At 42.0% G+C, this 25,269-nt stretch overlaps 1 protein-coding gene across 7 annotated transcripts in view; it reads right to left on the bottom strand.

Moving 5' to 3' along the window:
• The window catches only part of LOC147106100 (ataxin-10-like), a 135,755-nt gene that overhangs the window by 30,223 nt on the left and 80,263 nt on the right, over window positions 1-25,269 (bottom strand). The window contains exons 10-11 of one of the 7 annotated variants that reach the window (XR_015081356.1): window positions 6,144-6,229; window positions 1,712-1,877 (exon numbers count right to left, since the gene is read on the bottom strand). The exons of 5 other annotated variants lie outside the window; for them this stretch is intronic. The gene's annotated coding sequence lies outside the window, so the exon portion shown is untranslated. Of the gene's footprint in view, window positions 1-1,711; window positions 1,878-6,143; window positions 6,230-25,269 lie in introns of those variants that run through there. One more of the 7 variants, XR_015081355.1, reaches the window with a different exon arrangement.

The raw sequence follows: 25,269 nt of genomic DNA on the forward strand, positions 1-25,269 counted from the left end.
AAAAGGTAAAAAGGTTCATCTCTGGATACCTCCAGTTCTTGAATTTTATTGAATTACAATGGGTAGATTTTCAATCTGTGAAGATGAACTGCAATTTGGCAAAGAGCATCTACTACTATATTATCTATTATAGATAAATGCTGAGCCAAGAAGGAATCTCATGATCCAGACACCAGTGTATTAGCAGGACACATCTCAACAGAGGAAGTCCCTCCTTCCGCTCGTTGATATAATCAACCATCATTTTGTTATTTCAACCAAACACATGCTTGCTTGCTTTGTATTATGGTCTGGAAGTGTTCCTGAGCTAGTCCACAAGCAGTACATGATGCAGAGGACTTGACGACTGCAGTTGACGCAGGAGACTCATCACTGGAAAAAACTAAATGGCTACTCTGTGTGTTTAGCAACACCTAAGCAGACATGGCTTTGCACATGGTTTCTCCAGAACCTATCAAGCTAGGCTTTACTCCTATATGTATGTGGAGGATGCAGCAGCTCAATTTTGTTGAGAGTTTTGAATATATTGGATCCCTGAAGATCAGTTAGTGATTGCTCAAAGGAAATCAAAAGACAAATTGGATGGTGGGAGAAGTTTCACAAATGTAACCGTCATGTGGAAGGTCAGACATATTCAAATGTAAATGAAAATAAGATGGTAAATAAGATGGTGTAGACAGCCAGACGCCGAAGGTTAGCACTAAGGACCAGGATTTTGAAATGTGATGCCAGCAAGACACAGCAATGATTCAATAGAGTTGGTGCAGAGTATCAAGGCAAAGATGTCCTATTTTGGTTGCGTAGTTCATGGTAGAAGTGGGGAGCGTACACACACCATTTTGGATGGAAAACTCAGACAGCTACAGAAGTTATGGCATGAGAACAAGGAACAATGGTCTGACAAAACGACTTAAACCTATAGGTTTAGAGCACATAACAGATAAGACCTTGCTTAGAACTGTGGAACTACAACTCAATCCTTTTCAATAGAAGTCAAGTTAATGAAAAAGGAACAGAGAGGTCTTCAGCAACTACATTGTAGTAAGGGAATTGAGGCTTTAGAGAGGATACGATGCAGATTCACCAGGATGGTGTTATTACAGAATTACAAATATGAAGACTTGCAAAATTGGGGCTTTTTTTTATTAGAACAACACAAGTTAACGGGCAATGCGACAGAACTGTTTAAAATTATAAAAGGATGAGAGAGTTGATAGAAGCAAGCTGTTTCCAATAGTTTCAGGGTCTAGAATGAAGGCCACAGATACATAATTTTCTTATGTTCTTAAACTTCCTTACAGAGAGTTAGAATCATAGAATCTTACAGCATAGGAGGCCTTTCAGCTCGTCATGTTAGTGTCGGCTCTTTGAAGGAGCTGTCCAAATTAGTCCCACACCCCAGCTTTTCCCCATGACCCTGCAAATTAGTTCCCTTCAAATACATGTTTGTATCAAGGCATTTGGAAAGTTCCTCTCAAATCTGATTCCACCACCCATTCAGGTAGTGCATTCTAGATCATAATAACACTCTGTTATAAAAAAAAAAAAAAAAAAAAAAAAGAATCTCTCATTTCCCCTCTAGTTCTTTTGACAATTATTTTAAGTCTATGACCTCCGGTTATTGACCCACTTTCCAAAAGAAACCGTTTCTCCTTACTTGCTCTATCAAAACCCCTCATAATTTTGAATACCTCAATGAGGTCTCCCCTTAACCTCTCTGCAAGGAGACCAAGCTCAGCTTCTCCAATCTCTCCACATAACTGAAGTCCCTCATCCCTGGTATCATCCTGGTAAACCTCCTCTGTACCCCCTCCAAGGCCTCGACATCCTTCCGAAAGTGTGGTGCCCAGAATTGTGCACAATACTCCAGCTGAGGCCTAATCAGAGATTTGTAAAGATTTAGCATGATTTCCTTGTTTTTGTATTCAATGCCCCTATTTAAAAAGCCAAGTATCTCATACACTTCCGTAACTCCCTTATCAACTTGTCCTGCCACCTTCAAGGATTTGTGAATATACATCCCCAGGTCCCTCTGCTTTTGCACCCCCACCAAAATAGTACCATTTAGATTATACTGCCTCTCCATGTTGTTTCTCCCAAAGTGCAACACTTCACACTTATCTGCATTCAATTGCATCTGCCATGTGTCTGCCCATTTCACCAGTCTGTTTATGTCCTCCTGAAATCTGCAACTATCCTCATGATTTACTACGTTGCCAAGTTTTGTATCATCCACAAATTTCAAAATTGTACTCCCTATTATTCCCAAGTACAGGTCATTTATATATAAAAATTGTGGGACTGTGGAATTCACTTCCAGGGTTAGTTTCAACATTCAAGATTAAATTGAATAGGTGGATGAAGGAAAAGGGGATAAAGTGATATGGGAACAAGTCAAATAAATGTGTTTAGGACTATTTGCTCACATGGATGGCAAATGCCAACATGGACTGATTGTGCCAAATTGCTTGTTTTGGCATTGTAACATCTATGTATATCTATAATAACTAGGCTTCTGAGCCTAATGCTTGAATTGCATATGATTTTATTAGCCTCAACTTCTGGTGAATGCGTTTTCTCAAGGTCTAAGTTACATATGGATCCAAAATTCCAAGTCTTTTGAAACAAAATAATGGACAAAAATGGTTTTCTGCCCGAAGGAAACTTGATATAGGAACGTCAGCCCCATGAGCCGGTTCTGCCATTCAATTAGATCATGGCTGATCTGTACCTCAACTCCATTTACCTGCCTTTTCTCCATATCCCGTGATAGCCTAACCTAACACAAATCTATTGATCTATCTTTTGAAAATTCCAATTGACCTGGATCTCTTTACTGATCTAGATCAATAAAGAGATTCAGATTCTTAACCAACTATGCCTGCTGTATCAAAGGTATCTTAAAGCCTTCTTCCTCATTACTCCTATGGTGTTTTGTACAATTTGCTCATGGTTGCATACCATGAGTGAATTGGACAAGACACCCGAGGAGTAATGAGGAAGAAGTCTTTCAGATTTTCCTGCTGTTACTTAAAAAAAAGTGATTAGCACCTCAACTTATTTTCTAAAGAGATATTTCTTCTTTTTTAAAAAGAACTTTTATACAATTTTGACTCTAGGTCAATAGCAATCCAAGATTCCTTGCCAGTCTTGCTATATTTCATTTGTCCTTGGACCACCACAGAGGAAGCATAACTGGTAGAATGAGAGGCTTCCTCCATGGCTATAGAGACCATTTATAGCCTGTCAACCTCGTTCAGAGCTGAGGAAAGTTGAACTGGGCCTTCTCAAATTGGTGAAATAGCCAACCATTACACTTCTGGAAAAACATTTTTTTTAAATTGTTCAAATCTAGAAGTCGCCTACTTCATAAAAGGAACACAAGACAGTATCAATAGAAAAGGCTAACCCTTGTGCACCCATGTCCAACTGCTTCCCCTGCCCTGTGATGCGTATAAAACCAATGGATAAATATGCAGTCATTATACCCTCCTGTAAACAGCATATTAAGAAAATATACAAATCACCAATTTAAAAAATCCATTGTATGATCTTCCTCAATTTTTTTGAAAAAAATCATATAAATTGTTAAATATTTAACTGCTTTCCCGATTGGATTTGAATGACAGATGCAATAAAACTTTTTTAAAAACAGTAACTATCAACCTTTTTCAGTTTACAATATGCAAGATGGGAGAGAGAGACAGAGACAGAGAAAGAGAACTAAGTTTGAAGGTCTATTGCAAAATACATTGGCCTAAAAATTCGGTTGTTTTGCGCCTCCCATTAGCGCCCTAAGAGGACGCTAACGGGGTGCAAAGCAACTAGTGCCCGGGTGCGGCGCCGCCAACACTTCCTGCGAAATTCAGCGGGAGGTTAGCGGCGGCGATAACCGTTAGTGCCCCGCGGCGATGACGTCATCTCCTTGCGCAGCGCCCCAGCCGCAATCTTCAGTAGCGCCCTCTGACTTACTGCCAGACGCTATATCAGACGGGGTCAGGGGGGACGGCGCTAATTAAAGGGAAGGTGCCGGGCGACCATTTTCGTTGCTGGCCGCCTGCCAGCACCTTCCCCCTCTGCCGTTCCCGGCCTCCTCTTCCGCCCCCCTGCAGAGTGCCGGCTGCGCTCCGTGAGCCCGGCACTTCTCGAGTGGCAGGCACTTTTGCTGGCACTCCGATCCCTGATGGCCCAGCTGGGCCCCGTTCGCGCTGCGCTGGGCACCTTCCCTTTAAGAAGGGGAGGAAGGCCTGCAGTACCGCGGTGCGACGTGCCGCAGTGCAGCACCCCAAGAGGGAGGCGGGCGCTTCCAGTAGCACCTCGCTTCCCTCTTGGGGCGCTACCGATGAATTTTGGCCACGGGAGTACTCATTTTTTCGGGGCGCTAAAAGTAGCTCCCCAGCAAAGTTAGAGCCCCGAAGGGGGTGCGACTCACTTTTTTCCCCCGCATTGTGTTTTTAAACCTTCTGTCAACATTTGGATTGTGGACTACCACATCGGTTTTGAATGTAGATGGTGCCATGTGTATGATCCATGCTGATCACAGTTAAAATATTCTGGTTTTAATCCAAGATGAATGGGAATCAGTCTGTCTGCCTCATTGGTTCTTAGTCCACTGCAATGATTGATATGGGGAGCGAGTTCTCAGCCTGCAGTTTTTACTTCTGCAATTAATACATCATAACAGAAGTACTTTCCATTGCTTGGAAACCACAGCTGTTTATTTCAACCACAACTGTTGCTTGTCTTGTTCTTTTTCATTAAAAAAAACACAAATTAGAACAGGGTGAATACAGAAAACATTCTGAAGATTTGTAACTGCAGCAAAGAATATTTTAAGAACTAGTTATTTCTAGATTTTTATTGATCTTACTATTCATTCACAGTATTTAATTTCCCCTCCCCAGTTTCCAAAGCAAGGAAAATGATCAATTTGATTAGGCATTTCTTCTAAATCTTGTAAATTAAAAAAAAAATCTATACATCAACTTAGAAAACCTGTAAAAGCTGGCCAACAGCTTTAAAAGAGCTGACAACTCAAAAATGGTCCCAGTTATAACATGTGAAAACAAGTAACTTAAACTGTAAGTATGCACTCCATTCCGTCACTTGATTTGAAGAAAAAGTAAGTACTGTACATGAAAAACTTCACAGAAAAATTCAAATGTTGTAGCACAAACTTGGTGGTAAATGCTCCCCCAGGAAACTTCGAATATTTAAAATAAAAAATAATGTATTCAGTTCATGTTAAGCACTTTTAGCCTCAACAATTAATAGATTTTTAATCTTGAAAAAAAATAGGAAAAACAAAACGACATTTGAATTATGAACAAACTGACCACAGCATCATTCACCAGATGTTAACTCAGCACTGCCCTACATCTAACACTCCCACTCACTGTGCAACACTGGTTCTTCCAGACCCAGTTCAGACACTGTACCCTATCCAAACTGCTCACTTTCAGAGAGTCTCTCCTCCTCTAACCCTTCCAGTCCATATGACCACTCGTCTCTCTCTTCCTCCCTCCCAACTCCCTTCAATTTAACCTGGCAATCTACTGCCCCAACAACCCACCAGTTCATACGTGCTGCACTTCCTATTAAGCTGGCATGCTACTTCCTTCCAACCCAGTTCAGGTTGGCAGTTTTATTCCCCCTCCTCGCCCTCCGGTGAAGCTGGTGCTCTTCCCTTCTTCCCCATCAGTTAATACTGGCACTCTCCTTCCTCTCCCACTCCAAAATTCCATTCCCAGCTGCTTCCCCCATCCATCTCCTTCATTTTCCCCCTTCCCTTTCCTCTTCATTGCCATTCATTCTATCCCACTCAGAGTCCAACTGCTAACGGACCGGACCAGGCCCCTCAATGCTACTGGTACCACTAACAGCAGCGATTCCTGATGCTGCATACTATAGACAGGAATTCTTGCAAGAATTGCCACCTATAGTACACAGTGGCTGGAATCACTGACATTAGTGGTCAGAGTAACGCTAAGGAGAGAAAGCCCTGGATACAATCTATTAGCAGCTAGAATCATATTGAATCAGGAGAGAGGGAAGAGGGACCCATAATGGGCCCGATTTATGTCAGCAAATATAGACTGGGCCGATGAATCACAGAGCTGGCATGTACAAGTGTGGTTTCTTACCTGCTGACAATGTATCGCTGTGGAAACCTCTTAATCTGTGAAGAAACTGGAGAATCTGAATAGTTGGGTCAATCAGACCTACATTTCTGAAAAATAAACAGGTAAATTCTAAGACTAATATACCCATTAAAAAAAGAAAGGTTATCTTAAGGTTATTTTCTCCACTAACACCATGAACAATTTCCAGGCCAACAGGGCCTGCTCCCAGAATTCCACCAATGATGCCATAAAGTAGTTATGCAGGACGTGGAGTACTTTTCTCTATAATTTCCCCTCCCTCAGGCAAAGTAACTAGCCTCATAGCTTGCACCTTCCCTGATCGGTAGGGTTCTATACTCACCAAGCATCTGCTCAGCTGACAACACCAAGCAGGCATATAAAAGAATAACTTTAGAATGGACTCCCATCAAGCCCTAGGTTGCAATTAAGAAGTATTCAAGCCTACATTGTTCAGGTACATAGCAGACTTTGGCACCTTCTGAAAGGATGTATAACTGCACTGCTCTCTATGGAACCCTTAGCATAGTTCCTGCAGCTAATGCCAGTTATGAAGCTACCTGGCCAGTCTAGAGACCCAGATTAGTCTCCACAGATGATGAAAAGGAATTATCTCTTAAAAAATTAAGATTCTTTACTCATGATTGAGAGATATTTTAAAGAAGGAAAGGAAATGGAATACATTGTGAAGTTGTCACTTCTCTAACTAATATGGTTATGAAATCCACCTGAATAATTTGCACACAAAAACCATCTCAGATCTACCAGTAAATTAATGAAGGATGAGAGGAGATGCCATGGCACTATTTCAAAGATCAGGGCAGTTATCCCCAGTGTCCTCGCCAATATTTATCCCTCAACCAACACCTAAAAACAGATTACCTGGGCGTTATCACATTGCAGTTTGTGGGTCCTTGCTTTGCACAAACTGGCTGCCGCCTTTCCTACATTGCAACAATGACTACACTTCAAAAGTACTTCACTGATTTTAAAGTGCTTTGGGAAGTCCGGAGGTCGTGAAATGCACTATATAGATGCAAGCCTTTCTATCTTTCTTATTTTTGTTCTCAGCAATTTTCCAAATGAGGAGACAGAGCTTACAGACAGCAAGTTCTGGAATGCTCAGTGAATGGCCAGCCTTGCTGTTGATTCTAATTTGTAGAAGCTGTATGCAGGGGTACATACTATTAGTGAATGCCTACTCATTTGAGTCTCCTTAATTAACAGTGATAGGTCTGGGAAACTGCATGAGCTCAAGACTCAGGTCTCTAGAGGAAAACATTGTTACAGGCATTTCAAACACAGAAAACACTATCATATAGGTAAGTTTATTCATTTCTTGTAAACTTAGCAATCTTTTAAGTTTTTATTAAGTTACAAACTCAAGGAGTTGAAAAATTCATGCTTTACCCGGTTTAGGAACATAGGAACAGGAGTACGTCATTTAGCCCCTCGAGCCTGCTCCACCATTCAATGAGATCATGGCTTATCTGTGGCCTAACTCCAGAAACCCGCCTTTGGCCCATATCCCTCAATACCTTTGGTTAACAAAAATCTATCAATCTCAGATTTAAAATCAACAATTGACATCAATTCATTTTTTTAATCCCAAGAAACATTTCCAATGCAATGGGTTGGGGGCACATAAACAGCCAATCTCAAAAGCCATGGATACTTTCACTTCACATCAGCTGGCAGCCCATCAGTTAGATCTGCTAATCTGCTAATGCATTCCTGGTGCATGGGGGAGCACACAGTGGGACACTGCATACCCCAGCCTGCAATATTCTAACCATTAACCGTGCCTGTGACAAGAATGCTGAAGCAGAACATTTACTTTTAAGTACTTTAATAAAGAACCAGTTGATTATGGGAAAAGCAGTGAAGGGGGTACAGTACCCGAGAACATAAAAGGGGATGAAGGTGGGTCGGGGAGGAGGCTGATGGGCAGGAGGGAGTGTGGTGTGGGGCACTAATGGTCTGAAAGGGGTCAAGGGCAGTTTGGGTCCCCTTCTCCCGAGTTCATCTCCCCCACAATCCCTGCTCTCAACCCACCCCCCCAACCACCCACCCTCACCCCCAATTCTGCCAGATCCCAGCAACCCAGTACTGTCAGACTGGACCAGCTCCAATGTTCTCAGAACTTTTCTCTCCAGTGTTCCAAGAGCCCTGCATCCCCTCCTCCCAAAGTGCTCCTCGAGCTCTGTGCGACTCCCGATGCTGGGCGGAACATGCCTCTACTTGTAAAACTTCCGACTCACACTGAGCAACATCACAGGAACAGTCACTTTCATAATTCTTTAGTAATTTCTCATTTGTAGTTTTTAACCTACTTTTCTCATGTTGGATTTGTACATTCAGTTCTGATTAGACATTTTGTTTGGTTCAAAATAAAACACTGACACCAGAATATGTGACAGGAAGTGCAAATATAAATTGGTAGAATAGGTACTACAGTATATATATATATATAATATATCTTAAAATTGAGGAGCCAACCAACCACACTTGGATATTTGGAAAGTAAAGTAGAGAAATGAACAAGTTACTTGATTCAAATTAGCTAACAAGTCAATCTTTTTAGCACAAAATTCCCAATTTACTGTTTTATTTACATTATTACTTACATCAAATTATTTAATACAATTTTTTTAGTGCAATAAAACTGAATTATTAGTAGAATGTATATTTACACAAAGTCTGTTAAAACTCCAATGCCATGTGAGAGAATCAAACATGCATGGAACAACGATATGGAGAGGGAAACCAAGTTAATGAAATACGAGATTAATTATGGCTCTGCTGCTATGGGGAAACAATCAGCAATGTAGCCAAGATGCATCAGTAGGTGCAAGTGATTTTTTCCCCCCAATTACATTATATATGGCCTTATTCTCAACAACACAAAAGTTTGCTTTTACGGCCCCTTTGAAAAAATTCTATTCAGCCAAATATGGTTTTTATGTAATAACTTTTTAGATAAATTAAAAACAGAAAATGGAATACTTGGAACATCTTGCCAGACCTCAAACCCTGTACAACAGATTGGAACATTCAATGCACATGTGCTAAGTATAGCATTCTATTGTTCACACATGACCTCCAAATTCCCATTCACCCAAGCTGAGGTTGAATGGCAGCCAGTGGCCTGAGAACAGCTCATGTCAAAGTTTTATCACAGAGCAAATTATCGACATACAACTGCATGACATGAATGCTGCTGACATTACACCTAACCGCAGCGGGAAATGGCAACCCAAATTTTTTTTTTTTAAATATAGTTTGCAAAATGCTCACTTTTACTCATAATAACCATGATAAGCACTTTTTTTTCAAAATTAAGAATTCGGTATATAGATTACTAGGGTTCAAAGCACATACCTTATGTTGGATGTAATTCATAACCATCAAAAATCAAGCACATAAAACATGAAATATATTTCAATACTCTGGCGGTTTCAAAATTGTTAACTTCAAACTGATGCAATTGCCATTGACAACAGCAAGTATAACCAGTGAACTTGTTACTCCCATGTGCGTCTGTCTCCCGTTTTTATAGCTCATTTTATTATATGTTCACCGCTATAATGTTGACGCTGGGACTTACAAAAATGTTACAGATTATGGTGGGGGAACAATATGAAGTTTTGCTCTCCAAGGACCTTGAATGCATCGTCACCTCATAGCTCTGTGCCGATCTCTCAAACCTGCCTGTCCGAATCCCTGCAGTCTGGTATCTGCCCTTCTCAGCACCAAGGCAGCTTTGGCCGAAGTTATGAATGACATCCTCTGTGAATGTAAGTGCAATGTATTTTCCCACCTTGACCTTCTCGATCTCTCCAAACTGCTCGATAGCTGACTACACCACACTGTACCACCTCTCCTGTCACCCAGCTCATTGGGACGGCCACTGCATAGTGCCACTCCTAGCTGTCCAAATGGAGCTAGCTCTTCTCAAGCAATGGTTTCTCTTCCCGTCAGCTCGGGTCACCCAACGATCAAGCAATGGTTTCTCTTCCCGTCAGCTCGAGTCCCCCAATGATCATTCATTGACTCCCTGCTCCCCTCGGCCATGGGGTCAGTTTCTATTTGTATGTCAATGACGTCCCTCTACCTCTTACCATCTCTCTCGAACCTACAACTCCTCTGTGCTGTCAGACTGCCTGTTTGACATCAAGTTGGCGATGAGCCACAATTTCATTCAACTGAATATAAAGACGATTAAGGCCATTGTTTTCAGCTCCCATCATGAACTCTGCTCCCTTGCCCTGGACTCCTTCCCACTTCCCATCATTCAGACACAAAAAATGAGACGTTGGCATCCTGTTCATCCCAAAGTTGAGTTTTAAAGCCCACATCCTATCCATCACCAAGGTAACTTATTTCCACATCTGCATCTTTGCCATCCTTCACTGCTGAAACCCTTATCCACACGTGTCACCTCTAGAAGGTTATTCCAATGCTTTCTTTGCCAATCTCCCTCATGAATTCCAACTTGTCCAAAGCTCAGTTACCCAAAGTCTGTCCCACACCAAGTCCTGTTTACCCATCACCCCATCCTTGCTGACCTTCACTGGCTCCCTGTTCCCAATCACATTATGTTATGTTTCATGTATGTGACCCTTAATAATAATGTTGGGAAACGATTTGTCCATGGGGGACATCACAGCCAGGCATGATTCTATTTTTATCCAACATCCAGACAGATACTAGCAGGGGTCACTGGATAACCATCTGGCTAACGGATTTTTTCCTCCTCCCTAGCCTGGGTGGAGGTGAGCATCAACTGTAGCATCCAAACTGCTTTCTCAGTAGTTAGGCACTTTGTTGACTGCAAACCCCCTACCCAACAAATGGTTCATGACCAACGCATGTAATGGAAGAGCCATTTAAAATTGACCTTAAATTCTCAAACTGCCATGGTGGGATTTGAATGTACATTCTCTGGACTATTAGCCCAGTAACATAACACTATTGCCAATAAGGCAACACTAGCTTTTGATCACCTTGGCATGCCTTCTTTCCTGCAAAGCCACTGAAAGCATGGCAAAGTGTAATCAGAGCAACTAACATTACGATTGGTCATGCTTTTACATATCACAGTGATGCTATTTGGGGCCTGCTGTCCCAGGTTCCTTTGGGAAGAGGAGCTTCTTTCAGCCTCACCAACCCTACATCTGGCAAATAAAAAGTCACCTCTGTCTGCAGATGTGGAAGGGAGAAAGCTGGTCAGCAAGTTGAGAACAGGTCTTTTGCAGCCTAACATGCCTGCCACCCGCCTGGAGGTGGTTTTCTACTTCGACATGTCAGACAATGGGGATTTCCATTAGGAAACCCCATTGGTGTCAGTTGTGGTGCAGAGGGAAGAAGTGATTAATTCACATCAACTGGCACAAAAGCTCATGAGAACTTAAGTGTGGGAGGGAAAGAGAGAAATTAAGAGAAATGGTTAAGAAATAGCAAAAATATACATACCTTTATATTATTGTGTCTTTCCATGACCACCTAGCAAGTAGCAAGCCTGAACATCAGAAGAGTGGAAACAGGCCCAACAGGCTTCCAAACTTGTATTCAAAAGAAGTTCTCACCTATTTGAGGAAGGCACTTCCAACGCTGCTTGTCCTACCCACTGGAAAATGGGTTGGGCCTGAAACCCTGACATTTCCCACAGAACAGGATGTTGCTCAGTTTTCCAACTCCACCAGTTCAACCAGAAAACCGGCAGAAAGGTGGAAAAAAAATCTGCCTCTAGTGTCAGCAGTAAGCACCCACAAGTCAAGTATGGCTAACCCTTTATCCTGAATTTGATTCAGAAAACATTAAAAAAAAATTGGGTGAAATCAACTGCAGGTAGTCAAAACAAACTTAAGTTTTCTGATTGCAATCATTCAATCAGCAAACATCTTTAGAAGGAACAATTAAAATACTTCAAATAAACGAGTAAATCTCCTGTGTCACAGCACACAGATAGTCCAGGACCCGGAGTGTCCTTTTGATTGTTACCACAGCCCCATTGCTGCCTTGACATAACACGGGTTAATTTGTTACTCTAACAAAGCAAACTGAAGCAATACATTACATGACTGACTCAGGGTCAAAATATTACATACCTCACTGATTCAGAAAGATATAGGCCTCACAGATATAATGGCCCAGAATTTGTGGGGAAAATAACGGTGAGTTTAATGCGCACGCCATTATTAGTGTGTAAATAACCCAGCAATTTGTGGCGAGGAAGAGATAACCCACGAGTTGCGAATCGCCACAAATTGCTGGACGTCCGTGCCGCTCCACCATTAGCCTCGCAAAAACGGGAGTTCGCTGTCCATGAGCATCAAGAAATTGCTGCATTTGCACTGTTAAAACAAATTAAACTCACTGCAGAAAGCTAGAGCTGGTACTTAATGCCACACAGAACCAGAAACAGAAAGGGAATAATTGGAACTGTGGAGCCTCATTCCTGCAGGTAGTAAATTGTTCCTAGAGGTTTTTAAAATTAAAAATGTTTTAAATATTTTCCTTACTTTTCCTTTTTCTCTTTTATCTCTCTCGCTCTCTTCATCCTTTCCTTTTATCTCTCTCTCTCTTCATCCATTCTTTCTTTCTTTCCCTCTATTTAGTTTGCTTTCTATATCTGATTCACACTATTTCCTGCTTGGTCATTCCTCTGTTTCTTTCTCTATCCTTAAATCTCATTGGTTACGGAGATAGACTGTTGGTCCCGTCGTTCACCATAGTCCCAGGTGACCTGTTGGCCTCACCGCACTTCCAACAATTTGCAGTGCAAATTTTTTTCTAGCTGAAGGGTGAGGGAAAAAAATCTACCAAACAGGGCACGCAGCGAGATGCCCCGCTCCAGGAAGTTCTGGGCCAATATTTCTCATACTATTTGCCGACCAGTTTACAAAACTTCTTTAAGCTGCAAATATTTTTTATTCTTCCTTCCTTCTTTTTCCTCAGTTGTTTACATGATTGATATATTTGTTCTGCCCCTTACCTTCTACTGAATTTTTAGTTCTTGTTGATGCACTGCCCAGAGGGGTTTACCCCCACGGTCTTCTCCAGAGACCCTCTGAATAAGTACCATGGTTCGGACTTGGCTGGCTGAGATTGCAATGTTCACAGTCAGCATCAAGACACCGTACATTCACGTCTAGCCCTGGCACAGATATTATTCCACCAAACCAGCACAAAATAAACCTCAAGTTACCTCATTTTTTTTTGAGCTCTAAGATAGGTTGAAAAAATGAGGATTCAGAGGTACAATGGCCTGATGCTAAATTTTCAGATGCAATGTCTTTTTTTTTAAAGTGACCCAACAGATGCACATTAAACACAGGCTTCTAATTATATAGATAGCATATTTTGTGAAGACAACTGTGTTTGCTAACAGGAATTGGTGAACGAGAATTAGCCACATTCTTGGTGCCTCCTCTCCCATGAAACATCATTCAGCAGTTAGTATTTTACTCCCTAAGTTGATGTTGGCAGTCGATATGGTGAGAGAGAAGCGCTCCTTCACCAAGCAGGGAAAGCAGCTGAACTAGAGTTTGGCAAGGACAGTTTCTGGATTTTAATGGGTTTCTTAATTGTGGAATTGGTTTATCATGGTTAATCATCAGGTTTAAATCAGCTTTAATCCTAAAATCAGAAGGCTTTATTACAGCAGGGCCAGGTTAAAAAAAAAGAACTCTAACAATGTGACTTAACTAAAATGTCTGAAGAAAATGCCCTACTCCATCAATGCACTATTTGTTTCCCCACATCAACCATCCTGGTCGATGCAGTTAATGAGGCTGCCAATCTAAACAGATTTCTTTTAAAACAATGCAATCTTCAGAGTGGAAGCTTTAAATGAAAACTGCATAGTTTGCATCAGAACAGATTTAGTCAGACATGATATATATGCTGTTTTTGACACATCCTAAACAAGTTGGCAGTTTATTACGAAGCTGCAATTTCAGTTTAAGATCTGATCTTCCAATTTGACTGTTTAAGCATTAAAATTAAGCTTGGAATATAGAGCAGAAATTGCAGTTAAGATACTTATATACTACAAGTTTAGCACTGGTGCAAAGCCATTTCAGCTTCATACTAACACTAAACTTGTGTCGTATAAATTAGGTGTTAAGGCTCCAGGGAGTGTCACTGCTTCACTCCAGTGTCCAGTTGAGCCCCAATTCCAGATTCAGGCTGCATCTGCGCTATAATTGCAGATTTGGTTATTGCGTAAATGCACCCTTTAGAAATAAACTTGTCACATAATGTGGATCAGTTAAAGATGTAATATTCGCTTTGGTTGGATAAACAGCATTTAAAGACCAATTTGCTGCACTAATGGTGATAGAATATAAAGCAAAAATGCATTCCTCTCAAAGTACAGATACTGTATTCTTCTAGATAGCCAAGGTGATCATTGGTTTTAGAAAACCAACTGATTCATGCAAATCTAAAAGAAAAAGGGTTAATAAATAGAAATGATATAGCATGTTTCTAATATGGAAATATTCTCAATTAGGAACATAAAGGCTGAAAAAGATTAGTGTTAGAGAAGCAGTGGGTTTATGCAAGGACTTAAGGCTGGAGGAGATCATTAAGGGCAGGGCAAGGCCTTGGACCAATTTGAAAGTAAGAGTGAGAATAACGAAGTCAACTTGGTGGGGCATGGGGAGTCAATGAAGTTTGCTGAGGCAGGAGTGTGGGAGATGACATGGACTGCAGCATTCTGATCAGTTGAAGCTTGCAGAGTGTTGAGACAGGGAGATCGGTTAAGAGTGTTTGAGAAGTCAAGCTTGAGATAAAGGCGGCACGGGCTAGGGTTTTGCTGGTGAAGTGAGCAAGATAGAGGCCGACACTGTTTCAGAGGTGAAAGGGGTCTCAGTAATAGCATGAATTTGGGGAAGGAATCCAAGCTTACAATCAAGCAATGCGCCAGGGCTCTGCACGTTCTGATTCAACAAGGTTGAGAGAGTCAGGCTCTCGAGGAAGTCAACATTTTATATGCAGCAGTAAAAAGAAATTCTGGAAGTGAACATTTATTTAACTACAAGCCTGAATGTGGATACTATAGTAACAAAAAATGCAATGCATTTTGATATTTGATAAATCATGCCACTCAACTGAAAGGGAGCCGAGGCAAGGCAGTTCTAAGTGCTTTAAACCTATAAGTCTGTTTTCACTTGAATGTAGCCTGCAAGTACATCAAAGATGCTACTGGAGACTACACTAGGGTGTCCATCAACAATAGTGCTTTAATAGACTATTTAGCACCATTTTCAGCTGTGTATCAGGGTCAGTTCTGGTTGACATCACACATATCTCAAAGTTTTCAGTTACATTTAATGAAACAAATTGATTGAGGTATTCCAGTTGGCCCCTAAAAAGTAAAATATTTGTGAACAACTGTACATTTGTTACTGCTCGATTGGTTATTTTTGGTGGCAGTGGACAGACTTGAGAAAGAATTTGAAAGGAGGCAATGGATCCTGATCAGCATTCCAAAGACACTGACTTATGTCACAACTAATTCCAAGTAAAACGATAGCAATAGTGATATACCTATCAATTCTCCAATAATAAGGCGAAGAGTTACGAAGGTGACTAAAGGTTTTTATTGACTAAATAACAGCCCACTCTCGTGGGTGATCCGATCCTAGCAGGAGAATACCACCAGTCGCTCACTTTATACCGGGCCTGGTGGGTGGAGCCAAGGCGGAGTCGGCTGTGGTCATCCAGGTATAGCAGTGTGGCATGAGGCGACCTCGTTACCGTGATACAATAGTGGTCAGTGATACTGTTATAACGAACAGTGGTGAACAGTGCTAACGATAGTGAACGTGGTTTTACACATTCACCCCTTGTTTAGATTAAGTCCGCGGGGTGAAGTGTACTACCAATTCTGGTAGTCAGGTCTGTCCGAGGCTTCGTAAGCCTCTCCGATCGCCGCAGCGGTGGTGTTGCCTATCCTGCTGGGTGCCTTATCCGTGGTTGTTGCTGGTGTTGAGGGTCGGGCGAGGCTCGGGGTTCCGATGCGTCTACCTGGACGTGAGGGTGGGGGGTGGGGAGGTGTTTCAGGTGCGAGGTGGGAGGTAGTCGTAGGGAGACAGTGGTCCTCCCGCCCGTCTGGGGTACCATGTAGGCGTACTGGGGGTTGAGGTGCAGGTGGGTTCACCGCTCGAGACAGGGGTAAGTGGTTGGGACCGATCGGTGTGAAGAAGACAGTCCGACCAGGCAGTCTGCAGGGTTGGGTAGTGTGGTTCCGTATGAGTAGGTAATGGGTATACGTAACATTACGTTCATGGGGGGGTGGTTAGTTGACGGCAAAGTTTGACCGTGGAGTAGATCTTATAATTAATCGTGTGGATTGAGAGTGTGAATCCATCCGGTCATTACTTGCACGGCACTAACTTCCACCATGAACGAATGTTCGTTTCCCAGGAAGTCGACTACGGAACCACTCTACCACCTGGCTGACCGCCCCGGGCCGGTCTGGCTGCGGAAACACGTGAGGACTCATAAAACGACCCCCTGGTCGAGAGGGTGAACCTCCTGCACGCCAACCCCCAGTACGTACGCTACGTGGCGTACCCAGACGGGCGGAGGACACTGTCTCCTACGAGACCTCGCACCCTCAGCCGATCCGGAAACACCGCCACCCCCCCAACCTCAGTCCAGGTAGACGCATGCCGGAACCCCACGAGCCCTCGACCACGCAAACACCAGCATCAACACCGATAAGGCACCAGCACCGGATAAGGCAACACCACCGCTGCGGCGATCGGAGAGGCTTACGAAGCCTCCGGACAGACTGACCTACCAGAATTGGTAGTACACTTCACCCCGCCGGACTTAATTCTAAACAAGGGGTGAATGTGGTAAACCACGTTCACTATCGTTAGCACTGTTCACCACTGTTCGTTATAACTGTATCACTGACCACTATTGTATCACGGTACGAGGGTCGCCTCTTGCCACACTGCTATACCTGGGATGACCACTGCCGACTCCGCCTTGGCTCCACCCACCAGGCCAGGTATAAAGGTGAGCGACTGGCTGGTATTCCTCCTGCTTGGATCGGATCACCCACGAGAGTGGCTGTTATTTAGTCAATAAAAACCTTAGTCACCTTCGTAACTCTTCGCCTTTTATTGGAGGAATTGATAGGTATATCACTATTGCTATCGTTTTACTTGGAATTAGTTGTGACATAAGTCAGTGTCTTTGGAATGCTGATCAGGATCCATTGCCTCCTTTCAAATTCTTTCTCAAGTCTGTCACTGCCACCAAAAATAAAATATCGAGCAGTAACAAATGTACAGTTGTTCACAAATATTTTACTTTTTAGGGGCCAACTGGAATACCTCAATCAATTTGTTTCATTAAATGTAACTGAAAACTTTGAGATATGTGTGATGTCAACCAGAACTGACCCTGATACACAGCTGAAAATGGTGCTAAATAGTCTATTAAAGCACTATTGTTGATGGACACCCTAGTGTAGTCTCCAGTAGCATCTTTGATGTACTTGCAGGCTACATTCAAGTGAAAACAGACTTATAGGTTTAAAGCACTTAGAACTGCCTTGCCTCGGCTCCCTTTCAGTTGAGTGGCATGATTTATCAAATATCAAAATGCATTGCATTTTTTGTTACTATAGTATCCACATTCAGGCTTGTAGTTAAATAAATGTTCACTTCCAGAATTTCTTTTACTGCTGCATATAAAATGTTGACTTCCTCGAGAGCCTGACTCTCTCAACCTTGTTGAATCAGAACGTGCAGAGCCCTGGCGCATTGCTTGATTGTAAGCTTGGATTCCTTCCCCAAATTCATGCTATTACTGAGACCCCTTTCACCTCTGAAACAGTGTCGGCCTCTATCTTGCTCACTTCACCAGCAAAACCCTAGCCCGTGCCGCCTTTATCTCAAGCTTGACTTCTCAAACACTCTTAACCGATCTCCCTGTCTCAACACTCTGCAAGCTTCAACTGATCAGAATGCTGCAGTCCATGTCATCTCCCACACTCCTGCCTCAGCAAACTTCATTGACTCCCCATGCCCCACCAAGTTGACTTCGTTATTCTCACTCTTACTTTCAAATTGGTCCAAGGCCTTGCCCTGCCCTTAATGATCTCCTCCAGCCTTAAGTCCTTGCATAAACCCACTGCTTCTCTAACACTAATCTTTTCAGCCTTTATGTTCCTAATTGAGAATATTTCCATATTAGAAACATGCTATATCATTTCTATTTATTAACCCTTTTTCTTTTAGATTTGCATGAATCAGTTGGTTTTCTAAAACCAATGATCACCTTGGCTATCTAGAAGAATACAGTATCTGTACTTTGGAGAGGAATGCATTTTTGCTTTATATTCTATCACCATTAGTGCAGCAAATTGGTCTTTAAATGCTGTTTATCCAACCAAAGCGAATATTACATCTTTAACTGATCCACATTATGTGACAAGTTTATTTCTAAAGGGTGCATTTACGCAATAACCAAATCTGCAATTATAGCGCAGATGCAGCCTGAATCTGAATTGGGGCTCAACTGGACACTGGAGTGAAGCAGTGACACTCCCTGGAGCCTTAACACCTAATTTATACGACACAAGTTTAGTGTTAGTATGAAGCTGAAATGGCTTTGCACCAGTGCTAAACTTGTAGTATATAAGTATCTTAACTGCAATTTCTGCTCTATATTCCAAGCTTAATTTTAATGCTTAAACAGTCAAATTGGAAGATCAGATCTTAAACTGAAATTGCAGCTTCGTAATAAACTGCCAACTTGTTTAGGATGTGTCAAAAACAGCATATATATCATGTCTGACTAAATCTGTTCTGATGCAAACTATGCAGTTTTCATTTAAAGCTTCCACTCTGAAGATTGCATTGTTTTAAAAGAAATCTGTTTAGATTGGCAGCCTCATTAACTGCATCGACCAGGATGGTTGATGTGGGGAAACAAATAGTGCATTGATGGAGTAGGGCATTTTCTTCAGACATTTTAGTTAAGTCACATTGTTAGAGTTCTTTTTTTTTAACCTGGCCCTGCTGTAATAAAGCCTTCTGATTTTAGGATTAAAGCTGATTTAAACCTGATGATTAACCATGATAAACCAATTCCACAATTAAGAAACCCATTAAAATCCAGAAACTGTCCTTGCCAAACTCTAGTTCAGCTGCTTTCCCTGCTTGGTGAAGGAGCGCTTCTCTCTCACCATATCGACTGCCAACATCAACTTAGGGAGTAAAATACTAACTGCTGAATGATGTTTCATGGGAGAGGAGGCACCAAGAATGTGGCTAATTCTCGTTCACCAATTCCTGTTAGCAAACACAGTTGTCTTCACAAAATATGCTATCTATATAATTAGAAGCCTGTGTTTAATGTGCATCTGTTGGGTCACTTTAAAAAAAAAGACATTGCATCTGAAAATTTAGCATCAGGCCATTGTACCTCTGAATCCTCATTTTTTCAACCTATCTTAGAGCTCAAAAAAAAATGAGGTAACTTGAGGTTTATTTTGTGCTGGTTTGGTGGAATAATATCTGTGCCAGGGCTAGACGTGAATGTACGGTGTCTTGATGCTGACTGTGAACATTGCAATCTCAGCCAGCCAAGTCCGAACCATGGTACTTATTCAGAGGGTCTCTGGAGAAGACCGTGGGGGTAAACCCCTCTGGGCAGTGCATCAACAAGAACTAAAAATTCAGTAGAAGGTAAGGGGCAGAACAAATATATCAATCATGTAAACAACTGAGGAAAAAGAAGGAAGGAAGAATAAAAAATATTTGCAGCTTAAAGAAGTTTTGTAAACTGGTCGGCAAATAGTATGAGAAATATTGGCCCAGAACTTCCTGGAGCGGGGCATCTCGCTGCGTGCCCTGTTTGGTAGATTTTTTTCCCTCACCCTTCAGCTAGAAAAAAATTTGCACTGCAAATTGTTGGAAGTGCGGTGAGGCCAACAGGTCACCTGGGACTATGGTGAACGACGGGACCAACAGTCTATCTCCGTAACCAATGAGATTTAAGGATAGAGAAAGAAACAGAGGAATGACCAAGCAGGAAATAGTGTGAATCAGATATAGAAAGCAAACTAAATAGAGGGAAAGAAAGAAAGAATGGATGAAGAGAGAGAGAGATAAAAGGAAAGGATGAAGAGAGCGAGAGAGATAAAAGAGAAAAAGGAAAAGTAAGGAAAATATTTAAAACATTTTTAATTTTAAAAACCTCTAGGAACAATTTACTACCTGCAGGAATGAGGCTCCACAGTTCCAATTATTCCCTTTCTGTTTCTGGTTCTGTGTGGCATTAAGTACCAGCTCTAGCTTTCTGCAGTGAGTTTAATTTGTTTTAACAGTGCAAATGCAGCAATTTCTTGATGCTCATGGACAGCGAACTCCCGTTTTTGCGAGGCTAATGGTGGAGCGGCACGGACGTCCAGCAATTTGTGGCGATTCGCAACTCGTGGGTTATCTCTTCCTCGCCACAAATTGCTGGGTTATTTACACACTAATAATGGCGTGCGCATTAAACTCACCGTTATTTTCCCCACAAATTCTGGGCCATTATATCTGTGAGGCCTATATCTTTCTGAATCAGTGAGGTATGTAATATTTTGACCCTGAGTCAGTCATGTAATGTATTGCTTCAGTTTGCTTTGTTAGAGTAACAAATTAACCCGTGTTATGTCAAGGCAGCAATGGGGCTGTGGTAACAATCAAAAGGACACTCCGGGTCCTGGACTATCTGTGTGCTGTGACACAGGAGATTTACTCGTTTATTTGAAGTATTTTAATTGTTCCTTCTAAAGATGTTTGCTGATTGAATGATTGCAATCAGAAAACTTAAGTTTGTTTTGACTACCTGCAGTTGATTTCACCCAATTTTTTTTTAATGTTTTCTGAATCAAATTCAGGATAAAGGGTTAGCCATACTTGACTTGTGGGTGCTTACTGCTGACACTAGAGGCAGATTTTTTTTCCACCTTTCTGCCGGTTTTCTGGTTGAACTGGTGGAGTTGGAAAACTGAGCAACATCCTGTTCTGTGGGAAATGTCAGGGTTTCAGGCCCAACCCATTTTCCAGTGGGTAGGACAAGCAGCGTTGGAAGTGCCTTCCTCAAATAGGTGAGAACTTCTTTTGAATACAAGTTTGGAAGCCTGTTGGGCCTGTTTCCACTCTTCTGATGTTCAGGCTTGCTACTTGCTAGGTGGTCATGGAAAGACACAATAATATAAAGGTATGTATATTTTTGCTATTTCTTAACCATTTCTCTTAATTTCTCTCTTTCCCTCCCACACTTAAGTTCTCATGAGCTTTTGTGCCAGTTGATGTGAATTAATCACTTCTTCCCTCTGCACCACAACTGACACCAATGGGGTTTCCTAATGGAAATCCCCATTGTCTGACATGTCGAAGTAGAAAACCACCTCCAGGCGGGTGGCAGGCATGTTAGGCTGCAAAAGACCTGTTCTCAACTTGCTGACCAGCTTTCTCCCTTCCACATCTGCAGACAGAGGTGACTTTTTATTTGCCAGATGTAGGGTTGGTGAGGCTGAAAGAAGCTCCTCTTCCCAAAGGAACCTGGGACAGCAGGCCCCAAATAGCATCACTGTGATATGTAAAAGCATGACCAATCGTAATGTTAGTTGCTCTGATTACACTTTGCCATGCTTTCAGTGGCTTTGCAGGAAAGAAGGCATGCCAAGGTGATCAAAAGCTAGTGTTGCCTTATTGGCAATAGTGTTATGTTACTGGGCTAATAGTCCAGAGAATGTACATTCAAATCCCACCATGGCAGTTTGAGAATTTAAGGTCAATTTTAAATGGCTCTTCCATTACATGCGTTGGTCATGAACCATTTGTTGGGTAGGGGGTTTGCAGTCAACAAAGTGCCTAACTACTGAGAAAGCAGTTTGGATGCTACAGTTGATGCTCACCTCCACCCAGGCTAGGGAGGAGGAAAAAATCCGTTAGCCAGATGGTTATCCAGTGACCCCTGCTAGTATCTGTCTGGATGTTGGATAAAAATAGAATCATGCCTGGCTGTGATGTCCCCCATGGACAAATCGTTTCCCAACATTATTATTAAGGGTCACATACATGAAACATAACATAATGTGATTGGGAACAGGGAGCCAGTGAAGGTCAGCAAGGATGGGGTGATGGGTAAACAGGACTTGGTGTGGGACAGACTTTGGGTAACTGAGCTTTGGACAAGTTGGAATTCATGAGGGAGATTGGCAAAGAAAGCATTGGAATAACCTTCTAGAGGTGACACGTGTGGATAAGGGTTTCAGCAGTGAAGGATGGCAAAGATGCAGATGTGGAAATAAGTTACCTTGGTGATGGATAGGATGTGGGCTTTAAAACTCAACTTTGGGATGAACAGGATGCCAACGTCTCATTTTTTGTGTCTGAATGATGGGAAGTGGGAAGGAGTCCAGGGCAAGGGAGCAGAGTTCATGATGGGAGCTGAAAACAATGGCCTTAATCGTCTTTATATTCAGTTGAATGAAATTGTGGCTCATCGCCAACTTGATGTCAAACAGGCAGTCTGACAGCACAGAGGAGTTGTAGGTTCGAGAGAGATGGTAAGGAGGTAGAGGGACGTCATTGACATACAAATAGAAACTGACCCCATGGCCGAGGGGAGCAGGGAGTCAATGAATGATCATTGGGGACTCGAGCTGACGGGAAGAGAAACCATTGCTTGATCGTTGGGTGACCCGAGCTGACGGGAAGAGAAACCATTGCTTGAGAAGAGCTAGCTCCATTTGGACAGCTAGGAGTGGCACTATGCAGTGGCCGTCCCAATGAGCTGGGTGACAGGAGAGGTGGTACAGTGTGGTGTAGTCAGCTATCGAGCAGTTTGGAGAGATCGAGAAGGTCAAGGTGGGAAAATACATTGCACTTACATTCACAGAGGATGTCATTCATAACTTCGGCCAAAGCTGCCTTGGTGCTGAGAAGGGCAGATACCAGACTGCAGGGATTCGGACAGGCAGGTTTGAGAGATCGGCACAGGAGCTATGAGGTGACGATGCATTCAAGGTCCTTGGAGAGCAAAACTTCATATTGTTCCCCCACCATAATCTGTAACATTTTTGTAAGTCCCAGCGTCAACATTATAGCGGTGAACATATAATAAAATGAGCTATAAAAACGGGGAGACAGACGCACATGGGAGTAACAAGTTCACTGGTTATACTTGCTGTTGTCAATGGCAATTGCATCAGTTTGAAGTTAACATTTTGAAACCGCCAGAGTATTGAAATATATTTCATGTTTTATGTGCTTGATTTTTGATGGTTATGAATTACATCCAACATAAGGTATGTGCTTTGAACCCTAGTAATCTATATACCGAATTCTTAATTTTGAAAAAAAAGTGCTTATCATGGTTATTATGAGTAAAAGTGAGCATTTTGCAAACTATATTTAAAAAAAAAAAATTTGGGTTGCCATTTCCCGCTGCGGTTAGGTGTAATGTCAGCAGCATTCATGTCATGCAGTTGTATGTCGATAATTTGCTCTGTGATAAAACTTTGACATGAGCTGTTCTCAGGCCACTGGCTGCCATTCAACCTCAGCTTGGGTGAATGGGAATTTGGAGGTCATGTGTGAACAATAGAATGCTATACTTAGCACATGTGCATTGAATGTTCCAATCTGTTGTACAGGGTTTGAGGTCTGGCAAGATGTTCCAAGTATTCCATTTTCTGTTTTTAATTTATCTAAAAAGTTATTACATAAAAACCATATTTGGCTGAATAGAATTTTTTCAAAGGGGCCGTAAAAGCAAACTTTTGTGTTGTTGAGAATAAGGCCATATATAATGTAATTGGGGGGAAAAAATCACTTGCACCTACTGATGCATCTTGGCTACATTGCTGATTGTTTCCCATAGCAGCAGAGCCATAATTAATCTCGTATTTCATTAACTTGGTTTCCCTCTCCATATCGTTGTTCCATGCATGTTTTGATTCTCTCACATGGCATTGGAGTTTTAACAGACTTTGTGTAAATATACATTCTACTAATAATTCAGTTTTATTGCACTAAAAAAATTGTATTAAATAATTTGATGTAAGTAATAATGTAAATAAAACAGTAAATTGGAATTTTGTGCTAAAAAGATTGACTTGTTAGCTAATTTGAATCAAGTAACTTGTTCATTTCTCTACTTTACTTTCCAAATATCCAAGTGTGGTTGGTTGGCTCCTCAATTTTAAGATATATTATATATATATATACTGTAGTACCTATTCTACCAATTTATATTTGCACTTCCTGTCACATATTCTGGTGTCAGTGTTTTATTTTGAACCAAACAAAATGTCTAATCAGAACTGAATGTACAAATCCAACATGAGAAAAGTAGGTTAAAAACTACAAATGAGAAATTACTAAAGAATTATGAAAGTGACTGTTCCTGTGATGTTGCTCAGTGTGAGTCGGAAGTTTTACAAGTAGAGGCATGTTCCGCCCAGCATCGGGAGTCGCACAGAGCTCGAGGAGCACTTTGGGAGAGGGGATGCAGGGCTCTTGGAACACTGGAGAGAAAAGTTCTGAGAACATTGGAGCTGGTCCAGTCTGACAGTACTGGGGTTGCTGGGATCTGGCAGAATTGGGGGTGAGGGTGGGGTGGTTGGGGGGGTGGGGTTGAGAGCAGGGATTGTGGGGGGAGATGAACTCGGGAGAAGGGGACCCAAACTGCCCTTGACCCCTTTCAGACCATTAGTGCCCCACACCACACTCCCTCCTGCCCATCAGCCTCCTCCCCGACCCACCTTCATCCCCTTTTATGTTCTCGGTACTGTACCCCCTTCACTGCTTTTCCCATAATCAACTGGTTCTTTATTAAAGTACTTAAAAGTAAATGTTCTGCTTCAGCATTCTTGTCACAGGGCACGGTTAATGGTTAGAATATTGCAGGCTGGGGTATGCAGTGTCCCACTGTGTGCTCCCCCATGCACCAGGAATGCATTAGCAGATTAGCAGATCTAACTGATGGGCTGCCAGCTGATGTGAAGTGAAAGTATCCATGGCTTTTGAGATTGGCTGTTTATGTGCCCCCAACCCATTGCATTGGAAATGTTTCTCAGATTTAAAATCAACAATTG

Source organism: Somniosus microcephalus, chromosome 16 (genome assembly GCF_052327205.1).
Source record: "Somniosus microcephalus isolate GS21.2 chromosome 16, FLI_Smic_1.0, whole genome shotgun sequence".
In the NCBI taxonomy this organism is placed as follows: domain Eukaryota; kingdom Metazoa; phylum Chordata; class Chondrichthyes; order Squaliformes; family Somniosidae; genus Somniosus; species Somniosus microcephalus.